Raw genomic sequence first — 10,477 nt, 5'->3', positions numbered from 1 at the left:
ATGGGTGCCTTGCCTCAAATCCACCTCACCAACAGAAACAAAATGGAAATGAGGTGGAGTATCTTGACTATGGGGACGAGGGATAAAGAGGAATTCTCAATCCCGTGCATCACACAGGGCCTGCTAAAATCTCTCTGAAAAAAAGGAATTCTTCGATCTATTGGGTCGATTAGTCAATCCATCACTCAGTTAGTTAGAATTCCTGATTCGTTTCATTACTGAACCATCGCCTAAAAACGTTAATTCTGACAACAGCCAGGGTTAAATACTAATAATCCCTTTTTATTTTATTTTTAATATTATATTTCCATTTTCACTATGTATCAACTCGTATCAAAAGTGTATTGATTCACCAATATATAGCAATGTCGATAATTCAATTCTTGGTTATCCTCCCAATACAAATACATTTTTTTTAATTTTAAATATTTTAAAAAGCAAAAAAAAAAAACAGGAAATTTTGCTTTCTAAATATCTAAAAGCCATGGTTCCAACACAATTAAGAGTAATGTCGACGATGCTTTGGGGGCCAATCATTCAGGAAGAGTTGAAATTGACTTTGGATTTTAAGTTGGAAGATGTTTGTATCGATGGAGATGTTGAGAAGGTCGTTCAATCGAGTCTTGTTTGAGCCTCGTTTGGAGATTTCTTGAAGAAATCATTCCATTATTTCTGATTCCAATACCCTTTTACACTAGCTCGATAGCTCTACTACTATCTCCTTTACCGACCGTGCAGGCAATAAAGTTTCTCATATAATTGCAAAACATGGTTGTATTAATTATTTTCGGGACCTATACTTGGTCCTTCCCTTCTGATTTCCTAAGGTTTGTAGCGGAGAATGATTTTATTTCACTGAATTTATTCATGGACCGTACTTAAAAACTGCACAAAGTCTTTTTTTTTCGTCGAACTTGTAAAATGTTGATTGGTTTGCTTAAGCTTAATTCAGCTAAAACATATGGATTCTTGAGGCCTGTTTGGGGAGGCTTAGCTTTATATGTAGCTCCTTTGGCTCGACTACCTAACCCATTTGCAGCTTTGATTGAACTGTTTCACTGAGCCATTTTGAAGAAACTATTAAAACAATATTCTTCACAATAAGCCCTTTTTTGGCCGAAGCAATCATATTTTGGCTTTTCAATTTTCAATTTTTTCACCAAGTGCCCATTTGGGAGGGGCTTCTTGCGTTTGAAAGTGGGCCCCCACGCAAACATCCTATAGGTTATGCTTCGTGAAAATGTGAAGAACGGCTTTGCATCCATAATCAGGGTTCATTCCCTAGAGTGCACCTAACACTGACCTCACAGTACCTCTCCCATTACCATTTATATGGGAGATGTTCCTGATGTGCTGAGATGTATTGTGAGGTTGGTATGAGGAGCACTGGACCTCATCCATCCAACTCTTTGAATAATTTATCTAAAGAACTTTTATTGGCAAAAGAAAAAGGAATAGAATTATATTAAAGCTTTTGAACATAGTTACATCCATTCCATTTTGTGGGAATTGGAACTGCCTAGAGATTCTCTCCTTACAAACTTTGTAGGCTAAACCATGAGCCAAATTATTTTTCTTCCTATTCATCAGCCCTCCATAGAACAAATATTGCTTATAACCTCTATGGCTGTGACTCACCTTGTAAAGCCAAAAAATACCACCTGAAATCCCTTCCGAACAGGATGTATAAACTATTGAAACGAATTTGGATTTGATCTCCACAAAAACCATCTTCACAATTTTACGAGGTCTAAATCCACTTTCATTCAAAGAGACTTGTATAGAAAAATACATAAATAGCTATGTAATGATCAAATGTGGCTTTGTTACCATACATTCTTTATACCTTGTAAAGCAAACAGCCACAACAAGAAGGGCCTCTTAAACGGCCACTCCTAGTTCTATGAGGCTATGACTCTCTAATGGGACCTCTTGAAAGTTAAAAAGAAAAAATCAAAATAAAAATCGTGTAGATACCTTGAAAGTAAAAAAAAAAAAAAAAAAGAAAAGAAAATCGTGTAAAAAAATCCAACAGGCCTGATGGATCCAAACCGATTGGGTTGTTTTTTATTAAAAGAACCAAAATTGATGGATTGGTCCCATTTCCTTATATATTGTCCCGATTCTTATTGGTTTGGAACCAGTTTCACCCAGTCCTAAACCAATTCAAATCCAATTCATGCTAATATATAAAATAATTTCAATAACTTTATTAAATAATTGGATCCATTGGGTCAAATCTTATTGTTTCGAGAACCGATCAATTTGGTTTTGGATCTAAAATTACAGATCCTATCGGATCTGATTTGATTTCAGATCTTTAATATTTCTTGTTGAATTGGTTCTGATTCTACATGAACTCGATCTATTCCCTATTTGTTGACAACCCTACCCTCTAGATCATGGAGACAGAGCATGGAAGATATTAGGCCCCGTTTGGTTTATGGGAATAGGGGTTTGGAATAGGAATCGGAGTGGACTATTACAATTCCAGTTACTTGGTTGGTCAGAATCAGAATCCCATACCCGGTCCTGTTAGAATGGTATTCTCCCATTTAAAGGAATAGCCATTTCCTATCATTTCCCTAAAAATGAAATTCCATTCTTTCTGATTTCAATTCTCATTCCCATTTCTATCTGAACCAAATAAGTTATGGGATAAACCATTCTGATTCCGGTTCTAAGTTTAAAGAATTTCGATTCTGATTCCGATTCCAGCTGTAAATCAAACGGATCCTTATTATTATGCGGTAATATGCCGTGCCCTCAAGACATGAACACGATATTTTACTTTGAAGAGTCAAGAGACCTGGCCCGTTCTCCTGCTCTTGTCCTCCTCGATTTCCGTTCGCCCCAACCAGTTCACTTCATTGTTCACCAAAGCTCATCTAATTTTTTATAGTTTTTACTTGCAATGTAAAGAGACAACAAATTAAGTACGGTCAAAAGCAATAAAAAGCGGATGCCATACCCATCAAGGCATACCTGAAAAGGGGCAAATTCGCATTTTCAAACTCGGACTTTTTAGTGGATCCGTAAAACTTTAAAACAACAACACTCTATCGATATCGAGTAAGGTCTGTCTATGCGGTATGTTATCCGAAAGAATAAATGGATGGAGAGAAAATCCGAAAAGAGCCCAAAAGCGGAGGGTTCGAGACCCACTCGGGTATGGCCCGCTCTAGGATAGGCGCAGCTGCCGACCGACTACTGTGTAACTGCACGTGTACACAGTAGATGTGCATGTGAGACGCCCAAATGTGAGGAGCAGATCCCGTTCCGCTTTGAAGCCCTGAACCAGTGCACACGTGGGCCGGTCATTCCACAGTCTCGGTCCGATATGGGATTTCCAAAGCAACTTAAATCAAATTGTTTGCTTCGTTATGTGCACCCTTTTGTCTCCCTTGCATATCTATTCTTACGTGCCCATATCTCTGTGTTAAAAGTTAAAACAAAAGAAGAAGTAATTTGCATATAATTAGAATACAATATATATGTATTCTAAGTTATGAAACTCTGTTGTGTTTCTCTGTTCTGTTCAGTAGAAAAAAAGGTAGATCTCTATAAGCATATATAATATTTATACAAAGAGAGAGCATCCTATGAATAAAAGTAATTGAAAGGGATGTTTCTATTCTTCGCTTCCCTGAATCCCTGTTCTTTTCAGAAGGGTTTACTATATTAGTTTGCAACAAGCATACAATAAGAAACATTCTATGTGTAGGGGGACTCGATCAGAGAGTCTCAGACCCACCCCAGTCCCCACACTAGCTAGCTAGGCTTTATAATAAGATTCTAAGCAACTAACGTGTACTAATTTAAAGCAAGGACAAGCCACCCCCCACCATAGACTGAGACTGAGAGGTAGTGATATGGAGAGTGGAGGAGACAAGACGTCTATGGGACCACCCACACTTGCCTCCCCCCATTGTTTGCCGGAGTGCTGCCATCCACTTACACTGTGACTGTGACTGTGACTGTGGGAGGGAATTTCGCTCCATGCTCATTGCTCTCTGCTGTAGCACTATCTGCGGGTTCATGACAGTTGGGATCGATGCTTCTTTTCTTTTCATCAAGATTGGGTCGTAGGCAACCGGATTTTGGAGGATGTGTCCTTATTAGGAAGTGGACCATGTCGGGTCCCATCACTGTGGCGAATCGTATGTCCTCTGTGAGTTAACGTTGTTGTTGGTAGATGGATTCCTTCCTGCTCATTTTCCTATCCAGGAATGAGAGATTCTAGGTACCTTTTCCTTTTAAAACTATAGTCTATAACCTTGTGTGTATCATGTATTTACTTTCTGATTCATATTTATATTAAACACTACCATCAAGGAAATTTAATAAAAACAAAACTCGATTAATCAAGAAAACCCAACCATCCAGTTCTATTTCCAATAACTCACACACTTCTTTATACATAAGCTCAGAATGATCGAGATCCCTTCTGAGCAGTTCCACACGCGTGGGTTCTTCATAGAATGAATTCCAAATGCATTGAGCGACCGTTTGTTTTTCTCATTATGTGTGTCCAAAGTTCAAACGGATTAATAATAATCTTTAATTTTTTAAAGTCTGGAGACTATATTATTCATGTCATGCATGGATATGGGCATTTGTATTATTAAATAATGTTAATGCTCAATGCCCATATATAAAACTATTTAATTTAATACAAGTACATGTAATATCAATGATAAAACAAAGTATGGGAGATGTTCTTAATGAACGGCTGAAATTGCTGTGAGAAACATGTTTTATGCGTAAATCCAGATACATATAATAAGTATGACTTTTAAAATCGAACCGGTCAGGGGTCTGGTTATTGGTTCGAACAGTCTAACCATTCGATCTGAATGGTCGTCTTGTTCTGACAAAAAAAAAATAAAAAATGGTCAAAACCGTTCGAACGATTAACCAGCCGGTTCAGCAATTTATTGACCAAAATCAACGATTTTAGAAAAGAACGGAACCGATCAAATTCCGGTCCGATTTTGAAAACCATGATAATAAGAACTCTAGCAAACAACCCTTTGCAAGTTTCTCTCAACAAATGGTAGGACACCACAAAACACACGCTAGGATACAAAGATGGACATATCCTTTTGATTTTGATGGGTCCCATCTAATGGGGTCACGAAACCCAATGACTTCTAACATTGCAAGTTGGGTGAGCAAATGGGTATAGGTTCGGTTCTATCCAAAACCAAATGAAATCAATCTTAAATTGGCCTTGAACTGGCCCTACTCAATCTGTTACAGATGGGTCTGGTTCGAAATTCTTGGAATTAACCCCCCAGTGGTTTATGCTACTCAAACCAATTCAGAGAATCAACCTTGATGACCTTGGAGGAACTAGACTTGGAACTATACTTTTTCTACAAAAATCCCAAAATATTTTGATGATGTAAATATTTTAACCCAAACACTCATGATTATACCATGGTCTCACTTGATCTTTAATGGTTTGATCATTTTTCTTCAATTTAATACTTATGTATAATAAGTAATGTAAAATGTAATATTTACAAAATTATTATTATTATTATGGAAAATTCCACTATAGTACCTAAACTTTCAAAAAGTGTCAAATTGGTCCCTGTCGTTAACTGATAGTCAGTTATCTGTTGAAAATGTCAAAACTACCCTTCAAAGGAAGACATTGTTCATTGTCTTCAAAAGAAGACACTATTGAAAATTCCACTATACCAAGTATTCTTGCAATTTTTTGACTTCTAACTTTATAGGCTTAAAGTTTATAATTTATTTATATTTTGATTTTGATTTTCTTCTTTTTTAAATAAAAAATAACACCTTAGAATCTATAAAACAATTTCTTTATTTAAATTATTGTATTTTAGGTTTTCAAAATGTGTTAAAAAATACATTTAAAACGATACGGGTCAAGTCAGGTCGGAACCGGGTTAAACCCTATAGGGTCAAGTTGGGTTTGGTGATCATGTATTTTTTAAGCCAGTTCGGATTGGAGTACTGGAGGGTAGAATTAGGATTGAGGCAAACCCATGAACACGACCCATTGACGTTCCTATATATACTCTTATATGTTTCTATTGTTTATCTTTAACTTAATAAATTCCATGCATCACATGGATCTCCACTAATATTGCATTAAATTTCAGGGACCAGCCTATTTGCATTGAAGAGGATTCGGTCATCGTCATTTTGAGTCTTAAGAAGAAGATGAAGGTGCCATGGAGACTGAAATATATAGTCAAAGATTGTGTCAAGATGTCAGAAATGCTGGATCGTAGGGTATTATATAGTCACGCCTAACACGAAGCATGCATTTGCTCTTCCTGGTTTTTTTGTGTGACCTGTGAGAATGGGCCCTTGGCTTGTGTAGCTCATCTCCAATTTACTAAAAGAAATCATTTTTTCATTGGGTCACAAGACTCAATCTAAACCATCCAAAGTAATACATGTTGAGCATGAGTGCCATATTTGATCAGTTTTTTATAGTATAATTATAACATCTATTTGATTGAGCTTTTTATAAGGCACTAAAACCATATATTGAGAATATCTCGAATGATAATATACAAGTTGAAAAATGTTCGAAATGTATGACCACAATGTGTTGTGGGTAATTTATAGTAGGGTAGCTGCCGTAGCATTTGGGAGTATTATACTTTTTTTTTTTTTGGTATTAATCAGCACTGCATGATACCCGGTAGCATAGCGATCGTTTCTCTTTTAAGTGAACAGTAGAATATCACAACGAATTTTATACTTAAACCTTGGTTCCATCTTCCCATTCTCACAAAGTCACGTGGGGGAGGGGTGTCAAGTAAAGGAGCTTCCATCTTCCCTACATTACCTGCCGTATTGCTGCCTTGCAATGCAATGCAGATGTATCATGTGACAAATAGGAGCTGTTCACCATGTAGGAGCCCTCTACTCAATCCCAAGCCACAACAGCCCTATTGCTGGGGTTTTCCACAAATAATATTGACCATTAGAGATTTCATTAATATTTTGATATAAGATTGCCCTAAGAATTGATTGCAAAAACTCATATTTGCTACGTTAATAAAAAATTCTGAAAACAAAAACCTTGGATGCCCACTTTGAGCGTCAAAACAATTTGCGACTTGGAAGATCCCTTAGTCTTTGAGCCTGCTTCATTGAAGAACCCTTCTTCATACGATCATTTCCCGTTTTTTCCCTTTCATCTAGAAAGCTTGCTTATGTACCGAGTTGTTATGTACGTGCAGTTCTACCCAATATTATATTATTATGAGCAAAGGATTTTATAACTTACTCAACAATTAACAGCTATGCAATCCTTGGATTCATTATAAGACATTGTAAGAGAAAAATACTTTATACAAGGCTTATAAAGTTTGCTCCTTGTTCTGGCCACTAATAAAGTGGGTTGGGCCAGTAGAGCTATTGAGGTCCAAATCCTATCATGTTGAGCTACCCTCAGATATTGTGCCCAAAAACGTTCCCATAAGCTATAACGCTGAGGTGTCCCTCAGATATCGTGTGCCGCAAAATTTAGTCCACAACAGTCAGTTTGCTCTTGTGATCTTGTCAGATCACACCGAACTTGTGGATCCAGATCTTCTGTACATGGACAGGTGGTGACTCAAGTGAGGGAACCTCATTGGTCATTGCAGTTAAAATAAAGGGTACTCTTATTGTGATCTGGTTCTCTACACAGCTACCAATACATGAAATCCTGACACTAGCGAATATCTTTTCAATACATTATTATGCCTAATGAGTAAACCTCAATAAGCCACACAAATCGGATGAATAATGTACCAAAATTAGTTTCTTCAGGATGTAAAGAGACGTATATAAATGTTGCTGATTCAGTTTGATTTAGCTTTGTGTAAATCAAGTTCTATAATTCACCAACTGCTGGTGGCTCAGTTTGTGATATAAATGTCCAATCGAGATATTTATGTATTCTAGTTTGTGTTTGTTTGAAACGTAAAAAAGTAAAGATCATTAGAGTAAAAATGTATTTTTTAACAGTTTTATATTTTTAGAAAAGAGCATTATTGTACTTATTTTTTGGATACAATTTTGTGTTCTTTTGATAATTAATTTTTTGATCAAGTTGAATACATTGGAACATAAGATACTTGGAGCATTTAATGATGGATCCACATGTTTGCACCAATTTCAAACAAACAAGATGAACACAAAAACAGTTTAAAACGTGAACCGTGTTTGCATTCGTAAACCGGAAAATGGATAAATATATAATGTACATATTTGCATTTGCATTGTAACCAAACACAGCCTTAAGATCAAACATTTTTCTTTCTTTTTTTTTAAATAAAAAAAAGGATCGGAGGTTATGGGTATCGGGACCGATGACCCCCAATCCTTTAGCCCTAATAAGTAAAGCAAATAAATAAATAAAAGGAGAAAAACAATAAGAAAAAAATCTACAATTAGGCTTTTCTTTCTGCAATATTTTACAGGGCAGTGGAAAATTTTTAAGAAAGTGAATGGAATAACATATTGGAGGACTTACATGGAATAACAGCGTAATTGTTTTAGGCTTTTAGCCAAAAAAAAAAAAGAAAAACAACGTAGATTGTAGAACAAATAATTATGGAAACCAACCAAGGGCCAGGGGTTGAAATAGATGCCCGGCCCATCATTTATTTTAGGGCTGGGCCTAGCCTTCAGTTGTTTTGATTTTTCTGATTCTGATTTCACAATTTTGTTAAGATTAATAATCGGGTTGGTTCTGGTTCTTATTTGTCCAAACCTGATTGAGACCCAGAACCAATTATTTTATTGAATATAAGATTTTTTTATAATTTTTATTATATTTTATGTTTGAAACGGCAAATTTGATAGATAATATATAAGATAACATTAGTTAAAAATGTTTAATTTATTAACATATAAATAATTTAATAATTTTTTATCATTTTATTAAGGTTATATAATCAAATTTTAAATTTCAAGTTATAAAGAAATATACTTTTCAGAATAGCCAGTCTATTGGTTTGGACCCAATATATTTTTCAGTATAATCAACTAATAATCGATTGGTTGTCTGAACCATAAAGAAATATGGTTATGGGTTTGTGATTTTATCCTGATTAATAATCGGTTTGAGACTAGGACCATCCAAAATTTGAGCCAACAAAATGCATCCCAACATGAAATGACACTGTACATCTTATCATAACACTAGAACCAACCATATATACAATTGCAACCTGCCATATATGAGTTGTATAGTCTCAGATCATTGGAAGGGTATTGAAATGCATTTTGTCGGCAATAGATCTAGACTGGAAATTTGCATGGTCATAAAATGTTTAATGTTTCGTTCATAGTATAGCCGATATTATAAAATCATGAAATAAGTAAATGGACAAATCTTTTAAAGCACCCCCTAAGTTTTAGCAAGTTGATTAACTCTATCCTACTGTTTAGAAATTGTCTTAAAAGTACTACTTTTAATTAAGTTTTTTGATAATAGATTAAATACACCCTTGTTGTTCTTTCATTAGCATTCCATCACAATTCCTTTACATGCGATGTCATGTTATGTATGGATTTTTTTTTTAAATCTAATATTACTCTTTTGTGACTGTTTTGCCCTCCATTATTCTTTAAAAATTCAAAATAAAACTCAACATCCACCTTGCAAACAAGAACACAACCTTCAACCTTTACTCAATTTTAGGTTAGAAATACACGAGGGAATTTCTTCATCGTATCCTGTGGTATTGAAGTAAATGGATATGGAGCTAAGATGGCATCCTCAAAATTAGTTTTTGGGTGGGAGATGATCCCTCCTATTCACATGTTTAGAGGTCTTTGCATAAATAGAAAAGGGAGATTATCCCATCTAGCTAGTTTTTGGGTTGCCTAAGGTTTTGTTGGACATCTCTATCCATTATCCATTGGAAAGATTTGCCAATATAGAAAGTTTGCCATGAGAAGACTAGCAAGGTGTTATTCAAATATTCAAAGGAGCATTTAATAATTCTCAAAAAACTTGGAGGTTCTTTTTAGGGAAAATTATAATCAGAGCTGACTACATTTAACTTTACGTTGTAGGTTGGTTTAGAAACCAACAAGATCTGAAAGTCAATTGTACATTTCAAATTGTAAAAACCCTTGCCATGTCATCGGAGATTTATGTGGTTGTTGCCAACATGGGACTCTTAATCCATGTTAAACACGACATGGATTATTTGAAAAAAAAAAGGGTTTTCACTCTCTCCCACTCCCTCTATTTTTTTTTATCTCCCTCCCACTCTCTCACTTTCACAGTTGTCTCTCCCTTTGCAATGACTATGTGATTTGAGAAAAGGGTTTTACATTATCTCAATCAATCTCTCTCGTTTTCTCCATCCCTATCAATCTACCATTCTCCCCCAATCTCTTTCATTCCGTTTCTTGTTTAATCTTTCCTTCTCCCTCATTTTCTCTCTCGGTCAATCTCTCATTATCTCTCTTGTCATTCTCT

This window comes from Nelumbo nucifera, chromosome 4 (assembly GCF_055504915.1).
Source record: "Nelumbo nucifera cultivar China Antique chromosome 4, China Antique-T2T, whole genome shotgun sequence".
NCBI classification, from domain to species: Eukaryota; Viridiplantae; Streptophyta; class Magnoliopsida; order Proteales; family Nelumbonaceae; genus Nelumbo; species Nelumbo nucifera.
The sequence above is the reverse complement of the archived record's forward strand: the minus strand, read 5'-3'. Positions refer to the sequence as shown.